Source organism: Nilaparvata lugens, chromosome 7 (genome assembly GCF_014356525.2).
Source record: "Nilaparvata lugens isolate BPH chromosome 7, ASM1435652v1, whole genome shotgun sequence".
In the NCBI taxonomy this organism is placed as follows: domain Eukaryota; kingdom Metazoa; phylum Arthropoda; class Insecta; order Hemiptera; family Delphacidae; genus Nilaparvata; species Nilaparvata lugens.
The window spans coordinates 54,165,496-54,179,410 of NC_052510.1; the positions used below are offsets into that span (position 1 = coordinate 54,165,496).

The 13,915-nt window shown below is 34.0% G+C and overlaps 1 protein-coding gene across 4 annotated transcripts in view; it reads right to left on the minus strand.

Moving 5' to 3' along the window:
• The window catches only part of LOC111045932 (protein sickie), a 512,310-nt gene that overhangs the window by 326,307 nt on the left and 172,088 nt on the right, over nucleotides 1–13,915 (minus strand). Inside the window, exons 1-2 of one of the 4 annotated variants that reach the window (XM_039433165.1) lie at nucleotides 3,407–3,557; nucleotides 1,626–1,863 (exon numbers count right to left, since the gene is read on the minus strand). The exons of 2 other annotated variants lie outside the window; for them this stretch is intronic. The gene's annotated coding sequence lies outside the window, so the exon portion shown is untranslated. Of the gene's footprint in view, nucleotides 1–1,625; nucleotides 1,864–3,096; nucleotides 3,558–13,915 lie in introns of those variants that run through there. One more of the 4 variants, XM_039433164.1, reaches the window with a different exon arrangement.

Sequence of the window (13,915 nt, forward strand, 5' to 3'; positions counted from 1 at the left end):
TAACACTGAACAGATGAGTGTCGGACTTCCAAGTAATTTTCAGACGTAATTTTCGTGGTTGAATAAGTGACGTCACAGCGTCCTACATGTTCTATTTTTTATTGCATCCTAGAAGACACTAAATAGACAGAGGCAGTGAGCTGAAGCTTAGTCATTACTTGTATATTCGTTCCCGGACCACGTAATGAATCGATATAATATAGAAAGGTTTGGTTGTACGTGGCTTGTGAAATTTCACAATTATTGCGGATCTTTCAAGAAAAACTCTCATGAAAGGCACCTTTCAAGAAAGTTAATCTAAGTTGATTAACTAGTTATTTAGTTGTAGCAGAGAAAATTAATACTTGTTAAAAGTTTTGATATGCTATAAAACTTATGATTGTCTTTTTTCTTTAGGGCTACTTTTTAATTTTTTTTTAAATAAAAAATCTGAGTAGCCTACCCTTTTATAAATTATTTCGTCACGACATGACGATTTCAAGATAAGGTCTATAAGTGGCCTGAATTGTTCTCAGTTAGTTTTTAGTGATCAGAATCAGAAAATGACTTGAAAATGGCATTAGTAGCCGAAACACGTCGTGACGAAATAATTTAAAAACGGTACTCAAATTTATATTTTTATTTATAACTTAAGATTGTTATTATTCTATTCTAACTTAGGATTATTCTATCCAAGATAGTTGTTCATAGAAACTGAAATACATTAATCATCATTTGTATTTTTTCCATGAAGTTGACGAGTTATCCAGCTCTGTTGATTTATTAATAACTAAAGAAGAAATTTTTAGGACGACATAATACAATCCATTAAACTAACAATTCAATATTTCCACCGATAATTGACTTTTGTTGGATAAATCAGGGATGAAAGAATCATTGGGAAAAATTTCTCATGAATAAAAAATATGAAAATGAATGAAATATTCAAAGTAGGCCTATAGAACAAGATACAATGCATTAAACTAGCTATTTAATATTTTCACTGATTGTTGACTTTTTTGAATAAATCAGGAATGAATGATAGGAAAAATTTCTCATGAATGGAAAATATGAAAATGAATGAAATATTTAAAGTGGGCCTATAGAACGAGATACAATGCATTAAACTAGCTATTTAATATTTTCACTGATATTTGACTTTTGTTGAATAAATCAGGGATGAAAGATTCATTGGATGAAAATGAATGATATATTTAAAGAAGGCCTACCCTCCAACACCGGAAAAATTTATTGGGAGAATTTTCATAGATTGAGAGTTCATCTCATTAGAGCTTTGAACTCCATCAATTTCTCGGTATTCAAAAATATTTCCAATATTTTTAAGGGTAGATCAGAAGAAGAAGAAGTGTATCTATGACGCTTCACAGTAATTACATGTAAGCTACATCGGTGAATTATGAGAAAAATAGAATGCCTTCTTAAAATGTAATTCAAGAATTCAATTTAATAATTTTTAATCTGTTATTTATATTAAAAGCTTTTTAAAAAAGGGTACTATGATGTAATTTTATAAATAAAAATAGAATAATATTCAAAATTATCTCAAGTCAATCTCTGTACTACACCTTATTACAATGTTTCAATGTCAAAATGATAAAGCATAACAGGATTGTCAAATATTTTACCTGAGCGATAACGCGTATTCCAAAGACAGCTCAGCAAGCACGTGTTATCAACAAGTGTCCACCATTCCACTCATATGGCAGGAAACATATATGACAACACACTGATAACAACAATCACTCCACATACGATGCACTTCCAAAATTGATAACAAACTTCACTAAAACACTTTTTTCCACAACAGAGACAATATTCCCAAATTGCTAAATTCTTCACTGGACTAAACTGAGGTGAACATTTCTGTGACAAAAACACATTTAAATTTATGTCCGATGATATTGGAAAATCTAATTTAGTAATTAAACTTCATTTTCTAAAGATAGAAATAAATTAGAAATTGCATTTGTTAATTTTTTTTTGAAATTAAAATTAAAGTTAATTCACAACACTGACATGTTTTACAAATATTTCTATAATACAATGTATAGAAACAGTATCATGATGGAAAAATAAAGAACTTCACTTGCTTAACAGCTGTGGTTGAAGTTCTACACTATTGTTCTAAGTTCCACTATTGCTTATTAATTTTCTAATTATTTTTTTTCAATCTTCAAAAAAAGGTGAACTTAATTTTTGGTAAGTGAAGACATTGAACACATAAAAAACAAAGTATTCTAATGATTCTGATATTCAATGACATATTTATTCGATCAAACATATCTAGAAGGATATTGGCCGTTCAAACAACTGATAACAGGAATTTGATATTCCAAAAAAGAAAAAACGTTGATGGCCAAAGGAAACAGTATCAACATCAATAACAAATTACACTAAAAATTTGAGGGAAACTACTACAAATGGTGGAAAATAATCCCAGAATTGATAACAATAATAATTGAATTATGTGATAAGAGAAGATTGATCACCAAAACATTTCATCAAATCTATTAGTCTACATTAAAATTGGACAAAAATCATAATGTGTAAACATAACCTATTTTTGGACAATTTCTATCTAAATTTGGGAAAGAAACAGTTTTGGGCTTTAAACCTGTTGTTCCTTTCCCAATCATTCATAGTTGAGAATAATATTGTATCCATCAATGTATAAATAAATAATTAGGCTAATAAATACATTGCTTTATTGAGTATGATAACACTTCAGAATCTGAACCTAAGATTTATGGAAAAAAATGCATAAACTATCTATTAACGAAAGAAAAATTGATGACCGAGTTTTAGCGTCTACTAAAATTGATTCAACTATTTCCCTTACACCCAACGTATCCCTAAATTTATACCTAAGATCACGAAGACGATAATAAAATGTATAGGCCTTATAAGAAAAAAATCCCTAAATGTATATCTAAAGGTGCGTACAGATTCTCGCGCCGCGAACATGAGCAATTCACTTTTAATCAGCTGATGTCAAGCTTTTTATATCTGTATCTTACCGTTTCTGTAAAAATACAGATATAATCAGCTGATTAAAAGTGAATTCCTCATGTTCGCGGCGCTTATATCTGTACGCACCTTAAGATTTGATGACCGAGTTTTAGGGTCTACTAAAATTGATTCAACTATTTTCCTTACTACACCCAACGTATCCCTAAATGAATACCTAAGATCACGTAGACGATAATAAAATGTATAATATGAAAAAATCCCAATGATTGACCGAGTTTTAGGGTCTACTAAAATTGATTCAACTATTTTCCTTACTACACCCAACGTATCCCTAAATGAATACCTAAGATCACGTAGACGATAATAAAATGTATAATATGAAAAAAAAATCCCAAAGATTACGTAGACCTATATTATGAAAAAATCAATAACAAACGTTTTGTATAACAGAAAAGCGTTTGACCCTAATTTCGATACACAAAAAACACTCGTGGCCTGTGGCCTGAGGCGAGTTCGTATATGGAAGAAATACCGGTCATGACGGTCCCGCGCTCCAAGTTCCACTGAGCCGCAGCCAGAGTTCAAGACTGAGGCCTGCTAACTACTTGAGCCGAGAAACCAGACCCATGCACCCAGCAGCGGGAAGACGAACGAGTAGTAGGAGTACCCAACAAAAAAATCATCAGCGGTATCCTCAGCAGCTCCGTTGTGTGCTGGATTTAGCGGCGGCGATGCACCGGTACTCGGCAACAGTTTGCGAGGCGAGATACGCCGGTTTCTTACGTAGCATATTATTAAAGTTCATTCAGTACTGTTAGGATGGGATGTTCATAGGAGTCCCTTACAAGACAATACAAATATTATTTATTATTCTAGAGTCCCTGCTGAAATATAGTATACAATCATAGAAAAAGATAGCTTAAGATATGCTGTGCTATCGCATCTAGCCTTGATAGCTCATGCTATTTTCAATAGCATGTCCATTTGTACATTTTTTATAATATTTGGTTGATGGTCGAAACATGTTGTGAATAAATAGAACATAAACAATGGTCATTGAGAATTTTTATTTCAATTCAATAGCTTACATGCTATCATTCCTCTATGATACAATGCACCACAATGTACGTAATAATTCAGGTACAAAATATCTTATCGTCTATCTTCGTAGCGTTTTAGGCCATTCACTATGAATGTTTTCAATTCAAAACAACCACTTTATTTATTTTTGAAGTGGAATTGCTATGAAGATGAAGGTTAAAGTAGTCTCGCTTTAATAAACCTATATTTAGACTATTTGTTAAAATCAGGAAGGGGGTATCAACTTCAAAGTAGAAAATTGAGCAAGTTTCCGGGTTTTCTGTATTATTTCGTTAAGTGAACTGATTTGAAAAAAATGACTAATTAAATTTAGTTAGCACTCTTCCAACTCTAGTGAATGACCTCATCCCTGTAAGTGCTCTGTCGGAAGGAATCTGACACACATTATTATTGACCCTCGAAGTATCAATAATAATAAAAAACATAAAATATTCCAATTCCTTCGAGAATTGAACTTTCACGGTCCATGATGTAAATTCATATCTGGTGATAATGAAAATTCATGGAAATCCTTTCAACTATATGGATCTATGAATATTACCATAGAGAAACAATAGCGTAAGCTATATATGGTATTAATTAGTATTATTAATAGTCAATTTCCCCTGAATTAATTTTAAAAATAAAATCAAATTTATTCACTCGAAATAGTGAATCCCGTTTCTTGATGATGAAAATGTTATGTAGACTCAAATTTGAAGAAAGAACAAAATTCAAATAAAATCATTTTGTGAAAATTCTCTGATTGGAATAATCTACAATATTGTATCGTTCGCGTTCTTTATAGGGTATAAATGAAAGATAGAAGACGGCAGTGACTCAATGAGCTACTCATTAAGTCAATGAGCTAGAAAACAAATGATTAAAGTTAGAAACGATACCATTTTTTAAATTCTTTGAAGAATCCTACTAAACGTATTCCATTCACAGTATTCAATTTTTGGCTGTGCTAAGCTATTGATATAGAATAGAACATCCAACAAACAAATTCTTTGAGTTCTGAACATTTTCCACTCCACAATCCTTGTCTACTTTAACCCGAAGAAATATTTGTTATCTGGCAGTGCAGACCGTGTGACCTGTCATGGGGTGGCTCCCTCTCTCTCTCACTCACTCACACCCAGGTGTCCGCTTACCATAATATGAAGTCGTAAATCCTACTTATACAAAATCCCAAACTATTCCACCTATCATAAGTCACGTGACGTATCAATGTGAATTCCCATGACATGACGGCTCGCTTCCTCAAAGGAAACTGTACAACGGCAGGAAAAAACGAAAAATCACTCAAGCATATACAATTCAGTAAGATATTATACATTACATTTTGTGTACAATATTCTAAATTGTACATATGTTGTGATATATGGGACATGAGTTACGCTATTTTCTAGAACTGTTTCCCATGAAGCTTGATTGTTTGAGGAACGGAGAGAGAGCGTGAAGTCAATCCGTCTTTATCTAAATCGTAAAAACTCAACTCATTGATCCTCCATTCATGCTTCCTTTACCTGGTAGATCGTAAACTAGGGTCTCACACACTCCCACCCTACTTTGACTTCTAGCGAGCCGACAGTTTGTTTGCAAAATATTTTAAAGACAGCACGAATTTGAGTATTTGAGAAAGAGGCTGGTTTCCTGAATAGTATCTTAGAGAAAAGAAAACATGAATACTATATCCTTCTATTATGAATATTTCATATTAAATTCGCAAACTTGAAATATAGTTTTGATATTGTGAACTTTCTGATGGTTAGGATACTCCAATCAATCAATTTATTGAAAATAAAAAATACAATGTTGGGTCCTGCTAAACATGCAAAATTGAAAAAAATCGCTCATTGAAGACAAAAACCAACTAGATTCGTACGTATTTTAGAAAAGATTAAATAAAATAAATAGTAACACCATTATCGACAAAACACCATGTCACACACTTACACAGGAATTATTCTTGAGAATGTTCTTATCGAAGCATTAAACCGAATGCTTCTAAGGTTACCCAATTTTTTCTCTCCTTATATTTTGATGATGTACTTATTGTATGAATTAATAAAGAATCAAATTAATAAGTTCATAAAGTCGTTTATAGAAAATACCCCAAGAATGGTATGACTGTTTTTGAATGTAACAGTTACTATCATGACTGTTGTTTTCAAACGTATATAGTTTTTTGATACTAAAATAAACAAAATGGGATGTTCATAAATTGGATGGATAAAGATATCTCTGCAATGAAATTTACAAGTCGTTAGAGGGTGGAAAAATTATGGCTTAAGGATGAGTAGCATCTGTTAGTAATCAAATCAAATTTGATCCAAGACACGAGTGAAAACATCTAATTCATTGATCCAGCGCAATCAAACCCCATATTTTACATTATTAATCTTTTTTTAGAAGATTTTTTATAAAAAGACCTTCTTTTACATAACGGAAGGTCATTCTGGTAGATGGAAGATGATTGGAAACTATACTAATCCTTTCTAATGTAATAAAGATACAGTAATCTGAACTTCATGGTGTGGTTGATATTTTTGTTGGATTGCATTTGCAACTAATTTGAAATGTAAAACTGTTCCTCCAGCTGTTGCAGGAATATAATGCCTGTTCTTAAACTTTGTAAGTGAAATATTCAGGACCTCTCACTCACATCATCCTACTCCTCTTTAGACTCATCCTTCCACCTATTCCCTCCTTCTCTTCCTCCTCACACACCTCTTTATCCAAGTTTGGAACATCAATTCGGCGCCACAGATGTCGTTCGAGTGAGGGAAAACGCTACCGTTGCATGACTGACTAGAACAACAGTTCTGTGCTGGAGAAGATAGCGGACGGAAATCGATTGCAAGCCAATTTCGATGTCTTCACAGATTTTTCAAGGTTTTTCTTTGGATGGCCTGACATTCCAACCAAAATGTAGATTCACTTTATACGTTTCAAAAGTGATTTAAATAGATTTCGTACTTAAACACTACCTTTGTTGTACAACACTACTATTGAAGATCCAAAGAAAAATCGTAAGTCAATGAGACTAGAATAATAAAATCACAACTAATCACATCAGTAATAAGTAAAATCAGTGGAAATCGATAGTAAAAATTCAATGCTGGATAGTCATTCCCGCTATGATATACAATTCATAAATCAACATCACGGTATTATTTTAAAAAAGAACTGCTAGAACCAATAAATAATGAAATTCTATCAAACATTTTGGATAGAAATATTACAGGCTCAGCCTAGTTTTTCCTCCAATGTCATAATAAATGTTATATTCTATAATATATATATATATATATATATATATATATATATAATGATTATAATGCTTTAAACAATAAATTAAATTAAATGAAAGGATGCTATTTTTTCTTCTCGCATTCTTCTGAATGAAAATTTGAAGTTTGGATAGTGTTAATCAATCACCATTGTGACTGATTGCCTTGCAAAATTATCATCGGAATGATAAAATATTTTTGTATGGTTGTACTTCGTTGAACTTCTAATTGTCAGAATAAATGACGAGTAAAATAGTCTTCAAGTAACATAGCATAATTAAATTAAAGAAACAAATAACAGGATATAGTGGTGGACTGGTGGTACTGCTGTACTTGAAAGGATAACCGTCTCAACAATATCCGTTATCTGATTTATTATCACTTTCCTGGTGGTTTGGAACTCACCTAAAATCATGTTCCAAACAACGTGATGCAAGCTGGAAAAGCGTGTAAAGACCTCTCTTACAATAAAGGTACAGTCGAACCTCTCTATAACGAACCTCCACTTAACGAAATCCTCTACACAACAAATTTTTACCTGGTCCAATGACATTTTAAAGTTTTGGCTGCTTATTTACCTCTATTTAACGAATTTCGGACCTCTCAACAACAAAGTTTTCTCTTGACTTCAACATACAAAATGTAGTGTGGATAGGAAGCAGACGGTCATTTTCAAGGAATTGTTTAATTTCAGCAGAAAGGTCAATAGACTAAAAATAATGGAAATTCAGGTTGGAAGAAAATAAGGTGGTAGACAGTCAATAGAGGTTGAAACACATGTCGAAAATTGAATGCAAGTTACTGGAAATTGAATTCCAAGAAGTTGTAATTTGTAGACCAGGCAGGTGAACGACTGGACTTTCCCATTCTTGCTTTTGTAACACATTTCAATGAGTGTGAATGAAGTAGAAAAATATTGCTACAGGGTACGTACTTTGATTAAACTCCACTAATAGTACAAACCAAGCTTTCTGGAAATAAATTGGTGAGTTTGCTTACTTATACACTCTATAATAATATCCAAAAACCATGTTTTTTATATTTTTAAACAGCATGAATTTTCAATTTCCATATTAATATTGGCCTAATAGGTACCCTACCTACGTTCGCGATAGTTTTATGTATCATATTCATTCATTTACAGCCGTGATACGATATTACAAGATCCATAAGATCGTGGCAGTTTTCTTGACAGAGCAACCTCTCAATAACGAATACCTCTCTGCAGCGAATTTTTTCTCGGGATAATCGACTTCGTTACACAGAGGTTCGACTGTATAACGAATTTTTGCATCATCTCGAATGGCTATCACAAATTATCATGCTACTATCCCAATGTGTAACTTATCATTACTATCAAAGCAAGTCGATATCAGTTTGGCAGCTACCAATCACAAACTAATCTAATCCAGTTGCAATGTAGCTCAGCAGTAGTAGCTTATTCCAAGTAGGTTGCGTGTATCATTCAATTCGGAGCATCCTAGTCGATAGAAACCACCAATTTAGCAGGGCCTAATCTTACCTTCAGAGCCTAACTGTTATTACCAAAGTTACTGTATGCTGTATGGCGTGGGAAACTGGCCTAGGACCGGTCAAGAGGCATGCAGTCAGTATACAGCTTCACTTTGCAATGATGAATCGCTCGCGCTCAACAATTATTAGCAAGTGAGTCCATCCTCTCAGTCTACAACGCTATTTATTCCTCTCATCACTATGCTATCTTCTTCACTGATCCGCTTCCTATCTACGGCCTCCTAATCTCGTCTTCACCTCCTCCTCCTCCTCCTCCTGCTCCTTCTCCTCCTCGTCCTCCATCTTCTTCCATCTTTTTAGTAATTCCTTCACTTCCTCTTCCACCTCATCCTCCTCCTCCTCCTCCTCCTCCTCCTCCTCCTCCTCCTCCTCTTCCCCTTCCTCCTCCTCCTCCTCCTCCTCCTCCTCCTCCTCCTCCTCCTCCTCCTCATACCTCTTCTTTTCACCATCCACTTTCGCATCTCAATATTTAGGATAGAGTGAACAGGTAATATATGGTGGTGGGTTAGGATTGTGAGAAGGTAATTCCTTCACATTTTCCTTCTTCATGTTTGTCACACGTCACCTACCATGTATTTCAATTGATTTCTTCAATGTTTATAGTAATTCATTCTACATAATTATTTATTTATTTATTCATCATTTACAATCAACTTAAGGACAAAGGAACAGACAACAGTTCAAAACTTCTTTTCATCCCAATTTCATAAAATAAATTGTCCAAATATAGTATATTTCGCACCTAGAGCAGAAAATGAGATTTTTCCGGCTCGATATCGGTTTTCAAGTCCGAGGCCGTAGGCCGAGGACTAGAAAAGATTGAGAGCCAGAAAAACATTTTTGCCCGTGTTGCAAATGATATTTTTCGCCACACTACAGGTATTGCTGACAAAATAAATAAAGAATACAAAATAAAGAATACTTGTTATCGTACCTATCTCTTGATTTTAGTGGTAGAAGATTTGCACTCAGGATTTTCTTTTAAAATTTCACTTGGAATATCACGGGCATCGTCATCTTCAAGCATTTTTGAAAATTTGGAATGCGCTAATCAACAATAAATAATTGAATAAAACTGGTTGCGAAGCGAATGCTGAATTAGTTTGATTTGAAACTCGAACTGAAATCATGGCGACTTCAGCTGATGAAGAAAGTGGACACTCGCCCGATCTAGCTGATGACTTATCAACTACGGACTTCCATGACCGGCTGGAAAGAGACCACTTTCTGGCCTAGACCGGAAAAGAAACCCTTTTCTGACGTCAGACGAGAGTCGTCTGCAAACAAGGTCTTTCAGATCTATGTAGGGACTGGAAAACAGCTGCTTTCTGTGCAGTGTGGCGAAAAAGGTTATGTGCGACTTTTCAATTCTTCACTAACTTCTTCCACATTGAAACAAAACACGAACACTTGAAACAATTAATTTTGAATTTAGAAAGATTAAGATAATATAATATTATATTTAACTTCATCTCACGCACTTTTTTCAGTTTATTCCCTTTCTCAAACTCTTTCTTAAACTCTTCCACAGTTGATGCTTTTTCTTGTCTTCATTTCCACTACATTTTTTCATTATTTTATTGATTCAATGATAAACAATTCTTTTTTAAATAATTTGGTGGCTGATCAACCGGCACAGTCCAAAACTATTCTACTCCCGAATTTCGATTCATTAAAATAGTCCAGGAAATAGGTTATGTTTTCTCCACTTTATGTATAAAAATTTGTCAAATTTTCTGACCGAGTACTTGAAACAAGAAATTTTAATTACCTAGTCTCATTATGTTATTACTTATTATCTTATTTTTCTTCTCTTTGTTGTTGTTGTTGTTGTTGTTGTTGTTGTTGTTGTTGTTCTTCTTCTTCTTCTTCTTCTTCTTCTTCTTCTTCTTCTTCTTCTTCTTCTTTCTTCTTCTTCTTCTACAAGTAATCCTGCTGCTGGCGTTTTAAGACCGATCAACATTCCGTCGTGTACTCTCGTTCAAGTTCAGCTAAATTTTTCGCAGTTACTTATTAATTCGCATCAATAAGGATACTTCCTCATTCTCTCTGGATGAGTTCAGCTTTTGGAAATTGATAATTTTTGTCACACTTATCCTGCCTCAGATAATATTTTTCAACTTATAATCATAGAGAGAAGATGGAGATTTTATTATTCGTCTAGGTTATTATTTATTCTCTACCTTTACTGGAACAAAGTATCAGACCCTCTTTGTTTATTGGAACGTCAATTAATGTTTTCTCACAAACAATTTTGTCTTTGCTATACTTGTGCTTTCTTATTTTTCGACCTGATAAAAATAATTTTGACCTGATAACAATGAATTATTTCACTAGGGATCGAGTTATTCTAATTTTCTAAACTAAGTATGCCCATTCCCATTAAAAATAGGCATCGCAAACATTCATTATCCTACTATGAATGTATCACTCCATGAAATACAAATAAAACTACCATCTTACCATAAAGTTCTATCTTGTGCTATAGTGTATTCCACGTTCAGTGTTTAATTAGCAATGGTATTGCTATCCTTATCTATCATTCAACAAAGCGGATAGCGCTATCTCTTTCTCGCTTTGCTCTGTTGCCAGATCGTCTTTCAACAATGTAGAATTAATAATAAATTAACAAAATATTTCATCATAATCATTAAACTTCATCATGAAATATTGAAAAATATAATTTCTTCAATTAATATAATTTTAACAATGTAGAATTAATAATTAATTAACAAAAGATTTCATCTTAATTATGAAATTTCATCATGAAATTATTGAAAAATATTATTTCTTGTTTAATAAAATATAATTGATTACTTTAAACGAAAATGAACAGTTAATATTACATCAATAAATCTGAGTCAGCTACCGTCTATAGAAGGCATTGCCAAGACAGAGGATCGGCAACGTTGTTCCGCTATCTTTCTCCACTGCTACTTATATAACGTAGACCTCACTGTAGTACTATATGTAGAATAAAGATACTTGCTATTTTTATCAGTTTACTATTTATTCAATAGAATAATGTCTGATACACATGCATTGTTTGTTAAAATTTATTAATATATTGCCTATATTATGTTATACCACCATTCCATGTTTGTATACGCACATCTTTTTTAAAATATTTCACTAATAATATAAAGTCAATCTATGCTCAATAGTTTCATGTTTATTTTATACACACTAGGATCCTCTTCAAATTCGAACGTAGGTTACAAGCTACCTAATCAACTGATCAACTCTACTGAAGACTACAGTTACTCTATGAATATAGTAGCTATATTGAAGACTAAAGACTCAGCTAGTCAGTGCCCCACCTTCCCGTCGTTGTGATGGTCCCCAACTCTTCTGATTCCTCAATTCTTTCCCGAAAGCATGAGACAAGAGTCCTCTTAGCAGAACTCATTATGTTGGGGAGCAAGCAAACAGCTCCCACAAGTCCCATTCTAGGATTGGATAGCATGATAACCATTGACCCCCCCCCCCACCACCATTGCCCACCCCTGCTCCATTCATAACAACAACAACAATAATAATGAACATAATTATGATGACGATAATAATGAAAAATGATGAGTGGAAGAGAAAACGAGGAAAAAGAAGAAGAAGAAGAAGAAGAAGAAGAAGAAGAAGAAGAAGAAAAAGATTATGATGATGATGATGATGATGATGATGATGATGATGATGATGATGATGATGATGATGATGATGATGATGATGATAAGTAAATAAGAAGGAGAATGTGGAGGAAGAATGGTGAAGAGTGGAAGAATGGAAAGAAGATGGAGGAGGAGGAGGAGGAGGAGGATGAGATAAAGAATGAAATACATTGAAGTTGAAAACTAGAAATACAAGTGAATGGTTATGATGATGATGATGATGATGATGATGATGTTGATCGAAATATGACTGGCTTTCGTCATTCGTTGTTTAGAAATGATCCATTTGAGAATATTGCGGCAACTTGCAAGCTCCATTCACTCAAAACGAGGGTCTGATGATTTCAACAGATGTTACATCTTCATTTTTTCGTGGGTGCAGAAAGCACGGGAAATTTCCGATAAGCAAGTAATTGTTGTCTTTCTGATAGCAGCCAAGATACAAACCATCCCCTTGTGTATATTAGAACATTTCTGTTTCCCCACTCTCTCAACTCCCCTATTCCTTGTAATTGGCTGTAGATGAGGCATTGTAAGTATTGTGGCGCTTCACAATTCACAATATTCTGATGAGAAGGCAAGTATATTACTATTTTGTACTTTTTACCATACAATAACTAAGCACACTATCTCTTGAATTTCTGTAAATAGTTATAATCTTTGAATATTCATTTGAAATAGTAGTGGTCCCATCTCTATCTTCTCCAGATACCTTCTCCATTAACAGAGGTTAGCTACCATCATGGCAATTTTTACTTTGTTGACTGCTGCTCGGAAGATGTGTAGTCGAATGCTTCCCTCAGGTTTCTCAACCAACACAGGGTAGATGATAAACTGGCCTGACGACAAAGTGGGCTGACGACAAACTGGCCTGACGACAAAGTGGGCTACCGCTCAAGTTGCTGCATTTCTGGGCTGCATTCCTTAGAGTGCAAGTTTGGCGGTGCATGCAACGACAAACTGGCACTCCTTAGATTTTCTCACCAGACGACAAAGTTGCACGCCGTCAAACTGGGCTGCATTCCTTAGAGTGCAAGTTTGGCGGTGCATGCAGCGACAAACTGGGCTGGAAAACCAACCCAGTTTGTTGTCGGCCCACTTTGTCGTCAGCCCAGTTTGTCGTGGTCCCATCCCATTAAAGCAATAACTAATATGAAATATTCTGAACGGCCAGGTTATCCACATAGAGAATATATACATATTTTCTCATCTAACTATTATCAAGAATATCATTTGGAAAACAATGAATGGTAGTCAACCTCTGTCTTTTACTATCCCGAGCGGATGAATTGAAACTATAAACAGATGGAATTAAATAGAGAATGAATTTATTAAAATAAAAATTCCCGGGCTGGCAACTAATTTTTGGAT